The following is a 15,381-nucleotide window of genomic DNA, read 5'->3' on the forward strand; positions in this document are numbered from 1 at the left end:
CTCTGCTTTATGGATAGGACTCTGACCCTTGCTTCGCTTACAGATTCAGTGGTATGATTTTAATTTACCAAATCTGATTCAGTGCTGTTGATCCTTCCTCCATCTTAAACACTGTGAATGCCTTGCCCTGGAGAAGTGAGCTCTTGGATCCTTGTACCCATTGCATCTGTCCTTGACACTTCCTAGATGCCCACAAAGAGCTCTGTGTAGGGAAGATGTTGGTAATCAGGAAGGGGGAAATAGTGAAAGAATAGTTGTATTTGACATGTTCCCACTATCTTGTTCTATTTTTCCAGGTTTACAGGTAATGAGAGGGAGTATATGAAGTTAGCATCCAAACCCAAAAACCATGAATGTCTCTTCCTGCTGCCACCAGGGTCCATGATGGAGAGTTGACTAAAAAAATTCACGTAAATATAACAGCTACAACAGTGCTGGGGGGGGAAGAATTGGAGAATGAGCACAATTAAGTATGAAAGTCTTCCTAGGCAAGTGGATAGAGGTTATTTCCCATGTCTGGCAAACAGGATGTTAATTCCTTCATTGCTGTGAGAGGAGGGTCATTGGAGAATGTAAAGCATTAGGGCTGCCGAGGCCAAAATCTCAGTGGGTTCAAGGAGTGGCTACTCAAGTAAAGAGTGTCAGAAAGCAGGAGGAAAAAAAGATTGAAGTGATAATATAGGGGACGGAACCATATATCTGGTCATTACCATAGAATTGGTGTCTTAAACAGTTGGCTAAAAGGGGACAAGAACATACTTGGGATTTGCTGAGATGAGCAAGTCTTATTGCTGTATTACCAGAAATCCTGGAGGCTGGAGGTCAGGGCCTAAGAAACCTGCCTTCTCCCTTCCTCTCTGACTGTAGTGCTATTTTTTTTTTAAAATAGATCTGGGATCTTTAAGTTTTTTTTTCCAATTGTGGTAAAACATAGATAACAAAATTTGCCATTTTAACCATTTCAAGTGTATAATTTATTAGCATTAATTACATTCATGGCATCGTACAACTATCACCACTGTTCCCAAAACTTTCCTCACCCCAAACCAGAAACTTTGTACCTATTAAACAAAACTCTCATCCCTTATCCCTATTCATTCTACTTTGTGTCTATAAATTTGCCTATTCTAGGTACCTCATAAAAATTGTACAAAATTTGTCCTTTTTAATCTGGCTTATTTCACTTGGCATAACATTTTCCAAGTTCATAACATGTGTCAGAACTTCATTCCTTTGTAGAGTTGGATCATATTCCATTGTATGTATATATCACAATTTGTTGACCCATTCTTCTGTGAAGGGCATATCTTGGGTTGTTTCTACCTTTTTGACTACTATGAGTGATGCTGCAATGAACATTGGTGTACAGTTGTCTTTTTGAGTCCTTGCCTTCAGTTGTTTTGGGTTTATACCTTGAGCGGAATTGCTAGATCATACAGTAATTCTATGTGGGTTTTTTTTTTTTTTTTTGAGGAACTGCCAAACTGTATTTCATAGCAGCTGTGGTGCTGGGTTCCTTGACTATTGCAAGCCCATGGAGGGCTTTCCTTTGTAAGTGTATCAGTATGAACAACTGACCTCAAGGTTGCTGAATGGGAGTATAAATTCTGAACTCACAGTCTTAAAAAAAAAAATCTGAAGTTACTTATAAAACTTTAAAACAAGTGTTGCTTTTCTCTTAACTATACTATATTGAGTCATTTCTGAATATGAACTCAAATATAACCAGAGGGGTGAAATTCTGTTTTTGTGCTGTCCTCCTTACCTGGTGGAGGAGAAAGAAAGAATTGACCACTCTAGGGGGTACGTTAGGTATTGTGCTAGGTATTTCCACACATTTCAGGAAAAAAAAAATCACATTTTGTGTTTGCCTTCATGTTAACTTTATGAGGTGGATGTTATTACCCTTAGATTCCAATGAGGAAATTGAGGTAATTCTCCCCTTCCTTCCCATGGTAAGTAGTAGAGTCAGGATTTGATTCCTAAAATTTGATTAAAAAACCTTGCAGTTGGCAGTTTCCCAATAGGGTAGAAGCCTTATTGTTTACATTTTGGATTTTTTTTGGATTGTATTTAGTTAGGTTTCCTCTGGCCTTTCTTAGTCCAGATAAATTGATGACTACAGTTCCTTTTTAGTTTGTGTTCAGGGACATTGTCTCAAATAACCAAATGTGCTAGCTCATTTTTGACAAACTAAGGACTTTAGTTATTAACAATATTTCCTTCCATGGTTACTTGCTAAATAACTTAATCCAGGTCAAGGTTCTGATGATTTTAGTCTTCTGGGTTTTTCAGGGCTGTTGAATAATTACCTCATTCTTGGCAGATAAGATATCTACCTCATTAGCATGTAGCTTCTATAATTAGCGATATAAGGAAAAAGAGGATATGCATTGCTGAAATTTTCTATTTCATCCTTTTTTTCCCTCTCTCGGTGTTTATTGGTCTCCTTTTTTCTTTTTGTGAATAAGTAATATTGCTATCTTACTCATAGAGTGTTTTCTTCTTTTCAAATTACTTGTAAATATGTGATTTGATACAGGTTAAAAAAATCACAAAAGGTAATTGTTGTAGGATATTTATATTTTGTAAACTCTTACAGTTTAAACATAAAAATAACAGAACATAGTATAAAAAAAACCTCACAATACCCATGCACCAGTTTTCATGCTTAACAACTCAAAATTAGTTGTTTTGTTTATACTCAGTCTGCTTCTCTGCCTCCCTCTGAAATCAGTCTATAAATGTTTCAGCATGTATCTGTAAAAGATACAGGCCCTTAATAAGTAGCTGTAAGACTATTTATTAGCCTATCCAAAACAAATAATATCAATAAAAATCCAGGCATCTAAATTTCCCTAAATGTTTCATAAGTACTTCCTACTTGTTCACATCAGGATCAAAATAATCCACTGCAATAGATTTATATTTCTCAAATCTTTTAATTTCCTCTCTTTTTACTTGAAATTTCTTGCAGAAACTATAGATTTTGTTGGTTGTACCCCTGTAATGCTAACAGGTATTCTGCCCCGCTGAATTTCATATAAACGTGTATAGATCTAGAGGCTTGGTCAGATTCAGCTTTGATTTTTGATTGGACTTCTTCATAAGTAGGGTCCTGCTCTTCTATCAGAACATGTTGTCTCTCTTTGTGATATTAGCAGCCATTGGTGATCAGCACCTATATTTTATAAGGGCTTGCAAACAATGGTGTTTTAATCCTGTTCCTTTTTTACTTCCTTTCCTCAATTATTTGGCTGGGATTCAGTTTGTATAGGGAAGGTAGTGGGCATATTAGGCTTCTCCAGAGAAACAGAGCCAGCAAGGATATGTGTATGTATAGAGATTTATTGATGGGGAATTGGCTTATGTGATTAGGGGGGGCTGGTGGGTCCAGGTCTTTGGTATGGGCCAGCAGGTATAGACCCAGGAGAACGAGTGTTGCAGGTAAATTTCAAAGACAGTCTGCTGCTAAGAGTTTGCTGTTAGCCAGCGAGGCCTTCAACTCACTCACATTATGAAGGGTTATCTGTTTACCTGGTGCAGTGACTTAAGTGTTATTAATCTCATCCAAAAGTACCCTCCGAGTTGACATACAAAAATACCCATCACATGAGAGTACACTATGCTTGATTCTATCCTTTCATTGACCAGTTTTGAAATGAGTTGATTATCTAGCATTTTCCAAAGGTGAGTTAGGATTTTTTTGTCTTCCTGTTTTTGAACAACTCGGGGCTTGAACTTATGACCCTGAGATCAAGAGTCAGATGTTAACCAACTGAGCCACCTAGGCGTCCCCACTTGTGATTTTTTTTAAATGAATGGATGTATTTAAACGCATATGAAATATTTCAAATCATCACTTTTTCTTACCAATGCTGAAATTGTTTCATCCTTGGCTAATGGGGGCTTCTTCAAATTATTCCCTTATACCTTTTGACCTTTTGGATCTATAGTGACATCACCCTTCCCATTTCTGATAGTGAGAATTTGTGTCTTTGTTTTTAAAATCAGTCTAGCTAGTTTTATCAGTTTCACCGATCTCAAACAGCTTCTGGGTTTAGTGATTTTTCTCTATTTCTGTATTTCATTGATTTCTGCCCTGACCTTTATTTCATTTCCTCTCTATTTTGAGTTTCATTTTTTTTCTAGTTTCTCTATGTGGAAGCTGAGGCCATTGGTTTGAGACCTTCATTTCTAATACAGGTATTTAGCCCTACACATTTACTCCTTGATAGTGGTTGAGCAGCATCCCATAAACTTAGATAGGTTGTGTTTTCATTTTTTAGTTCAAAATAATTTTGAATTTTTCTTTGGATTTCTTCTTTGATCCTTTGTTTTTTTTATAATTGACAAAATTTTACATATTTAAGGTTTATAATGTGATGGCTTGATATGTGTACACATTGTGAAATAATTACACAATCAAGCTAATTAGCATTTATTACTTCACAAGTTATTGTGGTGAGAACACTTGCAATCAACCTTCTTAGGAAATTTAAACTTACAAATATCATAATATTAACTATAGCCACCATGCAATATGTATGGTATATATTAGATTTCTCAGGAATTGTTCATCTTTTTTTTTAAGTATTTATTTAAATTCCAGTTAGTTAACAGTATAATATTGGTTTCAGGTGTACAACATAGTAATTTGATACTTCTGTATAACACTTGAGCAGTCATCACTGTAAGTGCCTTCCTTTATCCCATCACCTGTGTGACTCAGCCCCCACCCACTTCCCCTCTGGTAACCATGTTCTCTATAGTTAAGAATCTGTTTCTTGGTTTGTCTCTCTCTCTTTTCTCCCTCTATGATCATTTATTTTGTTTCTTAAACAAAGTTTAAGTTTGTTTCTTAAACTCCGCATATGAGTGAAACCATATGGTATTTGTCTTTTCTCTGATTTTGCTTAGCATAATACTCTCTAGCTCCATTCGAATTGTTGCAAATGACAAGATTTCATTCTTTTCTGTGGCTGAGTAATATTCCATACACACACTACACCTTCTTTATCCATTCATCAGTCAATGGAAATTTGGGCTCTTTCCATAATTTGGCTATTGTAAATAATCTGTAAGCATTGGGGTGCATGTATGCCTTGAATGACTTTTTTTGTTTTCTTGTATTCTTTAGTAGCACAACTGCTGGACCTTAGGGTAGTTCTATTTTTAACTTTTTAGGACCCTCCATACTATTTTCCAGAGTGTCTGCACCAGTTTGCATTCCCACCAACATGGCAAGAGGGTTCCCCTTTCTCTACATCCTCGTCAACACCTGTTGTTTCTTGTGTTGTTAATTTTGAGCCATTCTGACAGGTGTGGTGAGGTGATATCTCATTGTAGTTTTGATTTGTATTTCCTTGATGATCAGTGGTGTTGAGCATTTTTTCATGTGTCTGTTGGCCATTGATATGTCTTCTTTGGAAAAATGTCTATTCATGTCTTCTGCCCATTTTTTAACTGGATTATTTGTTTTTTGGGTATTGAGTTTGATAAATTCTTTATAGATTTTGGATGCTAAACCTTTATCAGATATATCATTTCCAAATATCTTCTCCCATTCTGTAGGTTGCCTTTCAGTTTTGTGGATTGTTTCTTTCGCTGTGCAGACGTTTTTTATTTTGATGAAGTCCCAATAGTCTATTTTTGTTTTTGTTTCCTTTGCCTCAGGAGACATGTTTAGTAAGAAGTTGCTACAGCCGATGTCGAAGAGGTTATGGTCTGTGTTCTCTAGGATTTTGATGGCTTTCTGTCTCACATTTAGGTCTTTTGTCCATTTTGGATTTATTTTTGTGTATGGTGTAAGAAAGTGGTCCAGTTTCATTCTTCTGCATGTTGCTGTCCATTTTTCCCAACACCATTTGTTGAAGATGAAGAAGCTGTCTTTTTTCCATTGGGTATTCTTTGCTGCTTTGTCGAAGATTAATTGACCATGCAGTTGTGCGTTTATTTCTGGGTTTTCCATTCTGTTCCATTATCTTTGTGTCTGTTTTTGTGCCAGTACCATACTGTCTTGATCACTACAGCTTTGTGATATAACTTAAAGTCCAAAATTGTGATGCCTCCAGCTTTGCTTTTTGTTTTCAAGTTTGCTTTGGCTATTTGGAGTCTTTTGTGGTTCCATACAAATTTTAGGATTGTTCTAGTTCTGTGAATCCTTTGGTTGCTTTGAAGTTCACAAATTTAGTTTAGTTTTTTTTTTAGGATAACAAATCAACATTATTTTTTATTGTTATGTTAATCACCATACATTACATCGTTAGTTTTTGATGTAGTGTTCCAAGTTTGGTTTTTAGTTTACAAATATTTAGAGGATTTTCCAGAGATCTTTCTGTTACTGATTTCTGATTTAATTTCATGATGGCCAGAGAACATAGTTTGTATGACTCAAATCTTTTAAAAATTACTGACACTTTTTATATGCCCAAATTATGGTCTATCTTGGTAAATACTCTGTATGCACTTGAAAAACATGTGTTCAGCTGTTGTTGGGTGTGGTGTTCTATGAATGTCAGTTAGGTTAAGTTGATTGATAGTGTTAGGTCTTTTATATCCTCACTAATTTTCAGTGTACTTGTTTTGTCTGTTTTTTAAACGGGTATTGAAACAGGAACTAAAACAAAATTATCTGTTTCTCATGGCTTTTTTTTAAAACAATTTTTGCTTCACATATTTTGAAGCTCTGTTATCAAGTGCACAGCTGTTTAGGATTCTTGATGTCCTCTTGATGAATTGACCCTTTATCCTTATGGAATGATCCTTTTTATCCTTAGTAATATTCTTTGCTCTGAAATGTACTCCGCTGTTACTAACATAGTCCTAGCTACTCCAGCTTTGTTCTGATTCATGTGAACATGTGAAATCTTTTCTCATTCTTTTGCTTTTAACATGTCTGTCTTTATAGTTAAAGTGGGTTTGTTGTAGGCAGCTGTGTAGTTGGTTCTTGCTTTCTAACCAGTCTGATGAGCTCTGGCTTTTAATTGAGTTGTTTAAACCATTTCCTTTTTTTTTTTTTCAAGCACTTAATTTCAGCCAACTTCATTTTTTATTTCCGAAGTGTTGGGATTATTTTATTAAACTTTCCAAGAGGAGGCCTTTTCCCCCTGCTTCTTAAAGTTTCCTCTTCATTACGGCTCTTTGATTATATTTTCCCCTCCTCTAGGAACTTGGGATTAGATGGGTTGAGAATTCCTGGGATGTTTTCATGTAGCAGTCATGTTCAGAAGAGTATCTCCTAGGGGCGCCTGGGTGGCTCAGATGGTTAAGCATCTGCCTTAGGCTCAGGTCATGATCCCGGGGTCCTGGGATCGAGCCCTGCATCGGGTTCCCTGCTCAGCGGGGAGTCTGCTTCTCCCTTTCCCTCTGCTGTTCCCCCTGCTTGTGCTCTCTCTCTCAGTCAAAAATAAATAAAATCTTAAAAAAGAAGAAGAAGAAGAAGAAGAGTATCTACTAACCAGGGCTGTGTGGAGACACAGGTTCCCTCTCGGGGGCCAGTTGTGTGACACCTCAGATTAGACATTTCTTTAGAGAAGATGTGGAGGACCATTTGAAGACAGGGCAGATGTGGGAAATTGTAGGTGCAGCACTCAGCTTTGTCTGTTACCCCAACAGTTCACACCAAGCCCCGAACACGTGTGACCTTCTTGGCATAACTAAACACGTATGGTCGATTGGACTCACCCACCTTAGAAAGCAGTTTGGCAACTCTTTTTCTGCCATCTCTTCATGGCACACTCCCTTCCCTTGCTAAGTAGTTTAACAAAAAGTTCTTCCCAACTCTATGTCGTACTGTTCCTGCAAGGGCTTCTAGTAAATGATTTTTTTAAAATCGCTATTCCATACCATTTTCAGTGATAGCCTAGCCCCCCTTGCAGGTTTCCAGCCAGGGAACTTGAGTCCAGGGCTGCATCCCTGGCCTCCTAGCGCTTACCGAACACCTCGGAGGTTGTGCAGGTTTTACCTCCTCTAGAGCTTTTCATTGCCATTCCCACAGGCCATTTGCTCTTTACTCATGTCTATTAAAATCGTCTGGTGATAGGAGCACATGTTGAGAACAGGGTTTTTCAGCTTTGGCCCTACTGACTTTTGGGGCCAGGTAATTCCTTCTTGTGGAGGACTGTCCTGTACGCTACAGGACATTCAGTAGCTGCCTGGCTTCTCCCCACGGGATTGAGCCCCTTACCTCTGATTCGTAACGTTTGAAAATGTCTCTGATATTGCCAGATGCCCATGGGGGCAAAATCAGTCCCAGGAAAGAACCACTTGCCAAAGAAAATTGGTTCCCAACGTGCTTGGTTGTGTTTTCCGTGTTTATTAATGATGACCATCACAGTTTACTTCCATTTCCATGCGTTCCCTCACCCCCCGCAATATCTACCTTCTTTCACTTCATTTCCTCAATCCCCTACTGGTCTGTCCCCTACACTTAGATTTTTCATATACTCTTTTCTTTCCTTCTGTTCTTCAGACTTTGTGTTTGCTTGTTTCATTTTAGTTTCACTGTGTGTGTTCTGGCAGACTCCGGCTCTCCCTTATCCTGTTACTGGCAGTCTGTGCTGTCTGTCTGTGCTGCCCTTTGATCTCATCATCAGCAACCTTTTACTTCCTAATCCTTTCCTTGGTCTGGAAGATAATTCTGTATGAATGGGCTCACCACGAAAATTAGTCTCACTTCACATGTGTGGGATGCTGCCTCGTGACCTCTTAGCCGAATGCTTTTTTTTGGTCCTTCCCTCTGTGCTTATCAGCCTCGAGAACTCTGTTTCCTCCACCAAACCATAGCTGGTATCTCCTGTACTTGAGCACACCTCCTTTTCCTTGAGTAGCATGTACCCCTGCTTCTGAACAGCTTGCAACCCATGCAAGTCACCTGAGATCACTTGCATTTTGTCCGGAGAAACTGACCCTGGAAGTCTGGAGGTGACCCTTCGTGGCTTCCTCCTCTAGCTCTGTTTGCTTCCCCTTCTGGTTTCTCTTAGTCTTGATTATAAACCTGAGTATGCTACACAGAGGGGAAAGGTTTGGACCGTGTTAGACTGGCCTTCTGTGGGAAACATTTTATGGCCTGTTGGGGCTTTCCTTCTGTGAGGTCCAAAGCTCTTTCCTTAAGTGGAAAGGGGCTTGTGTTTTGCCAGATCCTCCCACCCGTTCCACAGGTCAAGTAATGAATCTAGTAGAAATATGGAAAAGTTTAGTACATACGTGTGCCAAAAATTGCCACTATGAAGGCAGCAGTGTAAACAGTGTGTGACTAATCCTTTCTTTTAAGGAAAGAAGTTGTATGGGATTGTCTCCCCGCTGCTTATAACGATGCAGAGGTTTCCACGGATTCAGGTCTTCAGATGGCCAGCCCTACCCCTAAGCTCCGGCCTCTTTTTCCTTTTCTGTCTGGTCCATGTGTCACAGCATGCCACCTGTCAAATGTATGGCCCACTGCAGCCACACTCCTGTCACTACTCTGAATGGTGCCAGTGACCTCCCCAACCCAGGCGTGGCCTTTCCTCATTTCTCTCCCTGCTTTTTCTGCTGCAGTCGGCAGGTGGTCCTCTCTCCTTTCCTCCTAGGAACTTTCTTCCATTTATCATTTCTGGACCCACGTTATTCTTGTTTTTCTCCTAATTTCCCCCCCATTTTCTCTTTATGTCCCTACCCTTATGTGTGAATGTCCTCCAGACCATGTGGTTCTGTGTTCTTTTTTTCTGAAACATTTTTTGCCTTTGAAGAAGTTGGCTCCTCTTTGAACATCACTTTTCCTCATCTTGGAGGCTTTCCCTAATTGCCCCTCAGAGACTTGCTCCATGTTCTGTCTCTATCATAATTACCATCCTCACAGACTGACCCTTTCTTCTGCCTGCCGTAACTCAGCATGCTTCTTTGCTGTTTCTTTTCTCCTTGGCCTTGAACAAAAATACCTGTCCAGTCAACCAGGCTCGAAACCTTCATTGTCACTTGAGTCCTTTTCTTTTTGTCCCCAGCTGTCCTGCATTTAATCCTCAAGTCCTATTCGTCCTTCTGGTAGTTAGCTCCACCCAGCCATTTCTTCATTTATTCCTTTTAAGTGTTGTCTGAACACTTCTTGCCCTAGGAGGTGAAGATTTAGCTTATTTACTTCACATCTTACTCCCCACCCTTTCTCTCAAAATCATTATTTCATTTTCATAGCTTGTGTACACCCCAATAGCACATTTATGCTTCTATTTCTTCTTCTGTCAATGTCATCTATCAAGGTCATGAATATTATCTGATGACCCTGCATTTTATAAGGTGAGGGCAGTGGCTCTCCCAGTCTTCCCTCCCCTTCTCCTCCTCTTCAAGAATCTTCCAGCCTTCTTTAGCTAATTCTGTACATTAATATCACCAGAGTTGGGAACCTGGTTGTTTCTGACAGTTACAGCATTTGTAATATTTTATCCGTGGATGTACCACTCAATGCTTGGGTTTCTCTCTCTCTATCTGTCCTTCGCTCTCATGCATGCTTCTTGAAGGAGAGTGTTCCTAGCATCAAATTTGAATGTATTCTCCATTTTTCTTTCCAACAGTTGCATTTATGCCATATAGTCAAGTGTCTCCAAAATCACAATCATATTTTCCAATCCTGTGACTCCTTTGCCCCCTGGGATCATTCTCCCAAGCTCCCTGTCTTCCTGATTTCCTGGCAAGCTTCTTTTTAGGGGAAAAAATGGGAGACCAGCCTTTTGAGCTAGGGGAACCCAGAATCCAGAATGAGAAGGCCTCGCTCTGGGAGTAGGGAGCAGTAAGTTTTGTGGTTTATACAGCCTACTTCCATTCTTTTAGAGAAGAGTACTCATTTTTTTTCCCCCCTGAGAAGAGGAGAAGTCTGACATCTGGATGCTTTGTTTGCTAGAGTTGGGGAGGATAGCTGCCTCTATATATAGATTTTTAGTTAAGACACCAGCGTTCAGCCCTACTTTTTTTTTTTTTAAAGATTTTATTTATTTATTTGAGAGAGAGAATGAGAGAGAGCACATGAGAGGGGGGAGGGGCAGAGGGAGAGCAGACTCCCCGCTGAGCAGGGAGCCCGATGCGGGACTTGATCCCGGGACTCCAGGATCATGACCTGAGCCGAAGGCAGTCGCCTAACCGACTGAGCCACCCAGGTGCCCTCTCAAAAAAATTCTTTTTTTTTTTAAAGATTTTATTTATTTATTTGAGACAGAATGAGAGACAGAGAGCATGAGAGGGAGGAGGGTCAGAGGGAGAAGCAGACTCCCCGCCGAGCAGGGAGCCCGATGCGGGACTCGATCCCGGGACTCCAGGATCATGACCTGAGCCAAAGGCAGTCGCCTAACCGACTGAGCCACCCAGGCGCCCTCAGCCCTACTTTTTATCACCCTTTGCTTTACTTGGTTTCAGGTCCAAACCTCCTCTGTGTTTCCCAGAGAATATTGTCTCCTTTGTGCCTGTGCTCTCACAGAGTGGTTCTTGACCAGTGCCCTTAAGCCTACTGGTTGCAACCCATTAGGGAGTCATGAAGTCATCAAATCAGTGTAGTGGCTCAAGACTGTCACTTAAAAAACAGATTAGAGGACAAAATCTCAAAGTGCCCTACACATGCTAAGGGTAAATATTGTTTCCTAACACTTGTTTTAGCTATATAAAAACACAGACCCATATGTACATGTGAATTGGATCTCAAGTAAAATGGACTTCTTGCTGCAGGTTGAACTAAAAGAAGTTAGGAGAATATTTTTCAGGCCATGGCTTCCTCCATGCTGCTACAACAGTCAACATTTCTCAGTCCACTTTGAATCTTACAGATTTGTTGAAGTATCTCTTATGGGTTTATTAATGGGTATAACAGACCATATTTAGTACCCTGTGTGGCACAGGTATTGACTAATCTGAAGGGATCCTGGAACAGAGACCTAGAGATCCAGCTCTGCCAAGTGTTAACTCCTTATTTACAGGATTGAAGGGACGTATGTCTTGGGGGCGCCCAGTGGTGGGAGCAGGGAGGGGCACTAAAGGTCTTGGGATAGTGGCTCTTTATCAGAACAGAATATTGCCATATTTTAATGACTAGTGTGGCTGTATTGTTGGGTAACAGCCAAATGTCAACTCTGGATTAAATCTTCTTTTTTTTTTTAAAGATTTTATTTATTTATTTGAGAGAGAGAGAATGAGAGAGAGCGAGTACATGAGAGGGGGGAGGGTCAGAGGGAGAAGCAGACTCCCCGCTGAGCAGGGAGCCCGATGCGGGACTTGATCCAGGGACTCCCGGATCATGACCCGAGCCGAAGGCAGTCGCCCAACCAACTGAGCCACCCAGGCGCCCCAAATCTTTTTTTATTCCTTAAAATTTTAAGGGCATCTTTGGAGGAAGGTGAGATATATAGGTACCTAAAAAAACAAAACAAAACATTTTGAACCAAAGGTCCTACAGTTTTCATTTTTAACTTAATTTTCTCAAATATTTTAGTTCTCTTTAAAAAAAAAAACTGTAATGCTCTGACAAACCTGATGTTCACTAGTGATAGTTAAGCCTCCCTACCCATCCACCCCCAACCCCGGGAGGAGGGAAGAATGGAGAAAATCGCAATTGAAATGAAAGGAGAGAGATTATTCCTGAAATACTTGGGTAAAAGAGAAGAGTTAAAGAGGATATATATTTGTAAGGCTAGAGGGGAAAGTGGACGCCAACCATGAAGGGAGGAAGAGAGAAAAGGATGCGAATCATGTATTTGTGAAATGAGTGATTGCACAGTTTCCTCCGTTTGCCCCACGTGATGCCACCATCCATGGCTTTGCTTCTTTCTCTGTGGGGCCGTCATGCAGAGTGGCTTCAGTCTATTCCTGTGTGTTGACATGCTTGCACTGGGGAAAAGGAAAGGTGATGGGAGAAAGGGAAGCGCAGTTCAGGTGTAGCTCCATATTTGCAATCTGTTTGTGACTTTGGCAAGTGCTTCTACTACAGTAAGACATTAAGTACCATTACACTGGCATTTACTCACTGCTTATTTCCTTAAGTCCATGATAGCTGAGGGTTGTTGCTCAAGTTCGAGCCCGGTAATCCCGTCTTCCTTGTTTGTTCATTACTTTCCAGTTAGGTGTTGGGAAAAGGAGCCCATACGTAAGCTTTCAGCTCATATCTTGGTGCCTCTCACTTCCTTGATTCAGAAGGGAAAGAAGGGAGGACCTCGACTAGAGGCAGATCTCCCCACCTCGTCCCCGAGTCCATCCTACCTGGCAACAGTCAGAGCTGGATGCTGTCCTCTTGTGAACAGGAATACTTCTGCCAGCAGGGGCCAGCAGCATAGTGACAGGATGACAGCATAGCTGGGGAGTGAGTTGCCCCGGAGATGAGAAGAAGGGCTTCCTGTTTTCATGACGCTGATGGAGTAGACTGGTGGTTCTTATTACTCACCACCAGATGTGTCCAGCTGGTACACTTTCTACTCGATCCCAACCAAACACACTTAACGTTCAAACCAACACTTACATCATCAAAACAAAAGTGTTTACAACGTTAAGCCTTACTTAGGCTTTTAGCAATTTAAGTCATTAGTCTAGGGATAGAGGGAGTACCCTTTCATGGAATTGTGTCTGGGAAAACTCAGGCCCAGGGCGGATTTTCTTAGGCTTTCCTGCAACTCCAAGCTTTAGAGTGGTGGATCGAGGTCCCTGACTTGCTAAGATGGAAGCACTCTTCATCCCACTCTCTTCCTTCATTCTCATGGACGCCTTGTCCTGCAGAATAGCTCATTCATCAGCTCTAGTTAGAGTCAGTCAAATAGACTGACTTTATTCAGGACTGTTCCTGCTTTTGATGAGACACTGTGTGGTCGTGTTTTTGGTGGCTTGACAACTGACCTTTCATACTCCCCTGTCACAGTGTCATTTCTTCCTCTTGTTTAGAGTCCCTTGTTAGGGACAATCTTTGGGGCTTTGGGGTACCTTATCAGTGTGATTATATCCCAGTCAACCATTTCCCAAGTTCATGTATCATAGTTTGGGAATATTTTGATTGGTTTAGATGGCTTTAATGTGCCACATTTGGTAAAATTCAAGGTTACCACTGGAGAAGGTCGCCTTCCATAGGCTCAGTTTGCCGCTAAAATGCTCTGTCTCAAGGGCGCCTGGGTGGCTCAGTTGTTAAGCATCTGCCTTCAGCTCAGGTCATGATCCCAGGTCCTGGGATCGAGCCCCGCATCCGGCTCCCGGCTCCACGGGAAGCCTGCTTCTCCCTCTCCCACTCCCCCTACTTGTGTTCCTGCTCTCTGTGTCTCTCTCTGTCAAATAAATAAAATCTTTAAAAAAAATAAAATAAAATAAAATGCTCTGTCAGCAGTTTTGGTAGCAATTAAACATTTTTTGGAATTAGTTGGTGTATCTTCTTTATATTGTTTATTTATTAGTCTTGCTTAGCTAATGATTTTAGTTCTGTTCCCCAGGGAATTATTAAATCTGGGCAAAGGCTTATTTTAAATTTTACATGCTGAATAGTATTCCATTGTGTATATATTACCACATCTTCTTTATCCATTCATCTATCGATGGACACTTGGGCTGTTTCCATATCTTGGCTATTGTAGATAATGCTGCTATAAACATAGGGGTGCATGTATCCCTTTGAATTAGTGTTTTTGTATTGTTTGGATAAAATACCCAGAACTAATATAACACTGTATGTTAAATATACTGGAATTAAAATTAAAAAATTATTTTTAAAAAAAGAAAAGTTTCCATTACATGTTACAAAAGAGAACTGTCATAGAAAATGGTTGGACCATGGGCACCTGGGTGGCTCAGATGGTTAAGCGTCTGCCTTCGGCTCAGGTCATGATCCCAGGGTCCTGGGATCGAGTCCCGCATCAGGCTCCCTGATCCTTGGAGCCTGCTTCTCCCTCTGCTCTCCCCCCACCTCTCTCTCATGAATAAAAAAAAAAAAAACTTAAAAAAAAAAAAAAAGAAAATGGTTGGACCAGAGGGTGAATACACAGTAATTGTGTTCAGGAGTCCCCAGAGTTCTTCACTTGTGGTATTGAAGAAAGGAGATTGTGATTAGTTATTCTTACCATTGTTATTATTCTTAGGAACTAGTCATTATGAAACATTTAACCAGAGTAGTACGGTTTTAATTATTATGAGATACAACATAAAATATTTAAATGTTAACTAGAAAAAGTTGAATGTTTCTTCCTTATCATAATTATATTTCAAAAGATAATTTAAAAAATTCTTTTTTTCCAGTTTTTGTGTGTTCAGATTTTTTATGAGCATCTTTCCTTTGCCCTGTGTGACAGGTTCTGTGGTACGGATTAGGAAGGTGAGGCTGAGAGCTTGCCCATCTTCCCTTCTATCATTAGGAAGGTCCCACCGTTTACTCTTCAGGCTCTGACTGTCGAGAGTTAATTT

The 15,381-nt window shown here is 40.3% G+C and overlaps 1 protein-coding gene across 1 annotated transcript in view; it reads left to right on the plus strand.

Annotated features, from left to right (window-relative positions):
* Positions 1–15,381, plus strand: part of LTBP1 (latent transforming growth factor beta binding protein 1) — a 350,994-nt gene that overhangs the window by 74,090 nt on the left and 261,523 nt on the right. The gene's annotated exons all lie outside the window — the stretch shown is intronic.

This window comes from Neomonachus schauinslandi, chromosome 10 (assembly GCF_002201575.2).
Source record: "Neomonachus schauinslandi chromosome 10, ASM220157v2, whole genome shotgun sequence".
Lineage (NCBI taxonomy): Eukaryota > Metazoa > Chordata > Mammalia > Carnivora > Phocidae > Neomonachus > Neomonachus schauinslandi.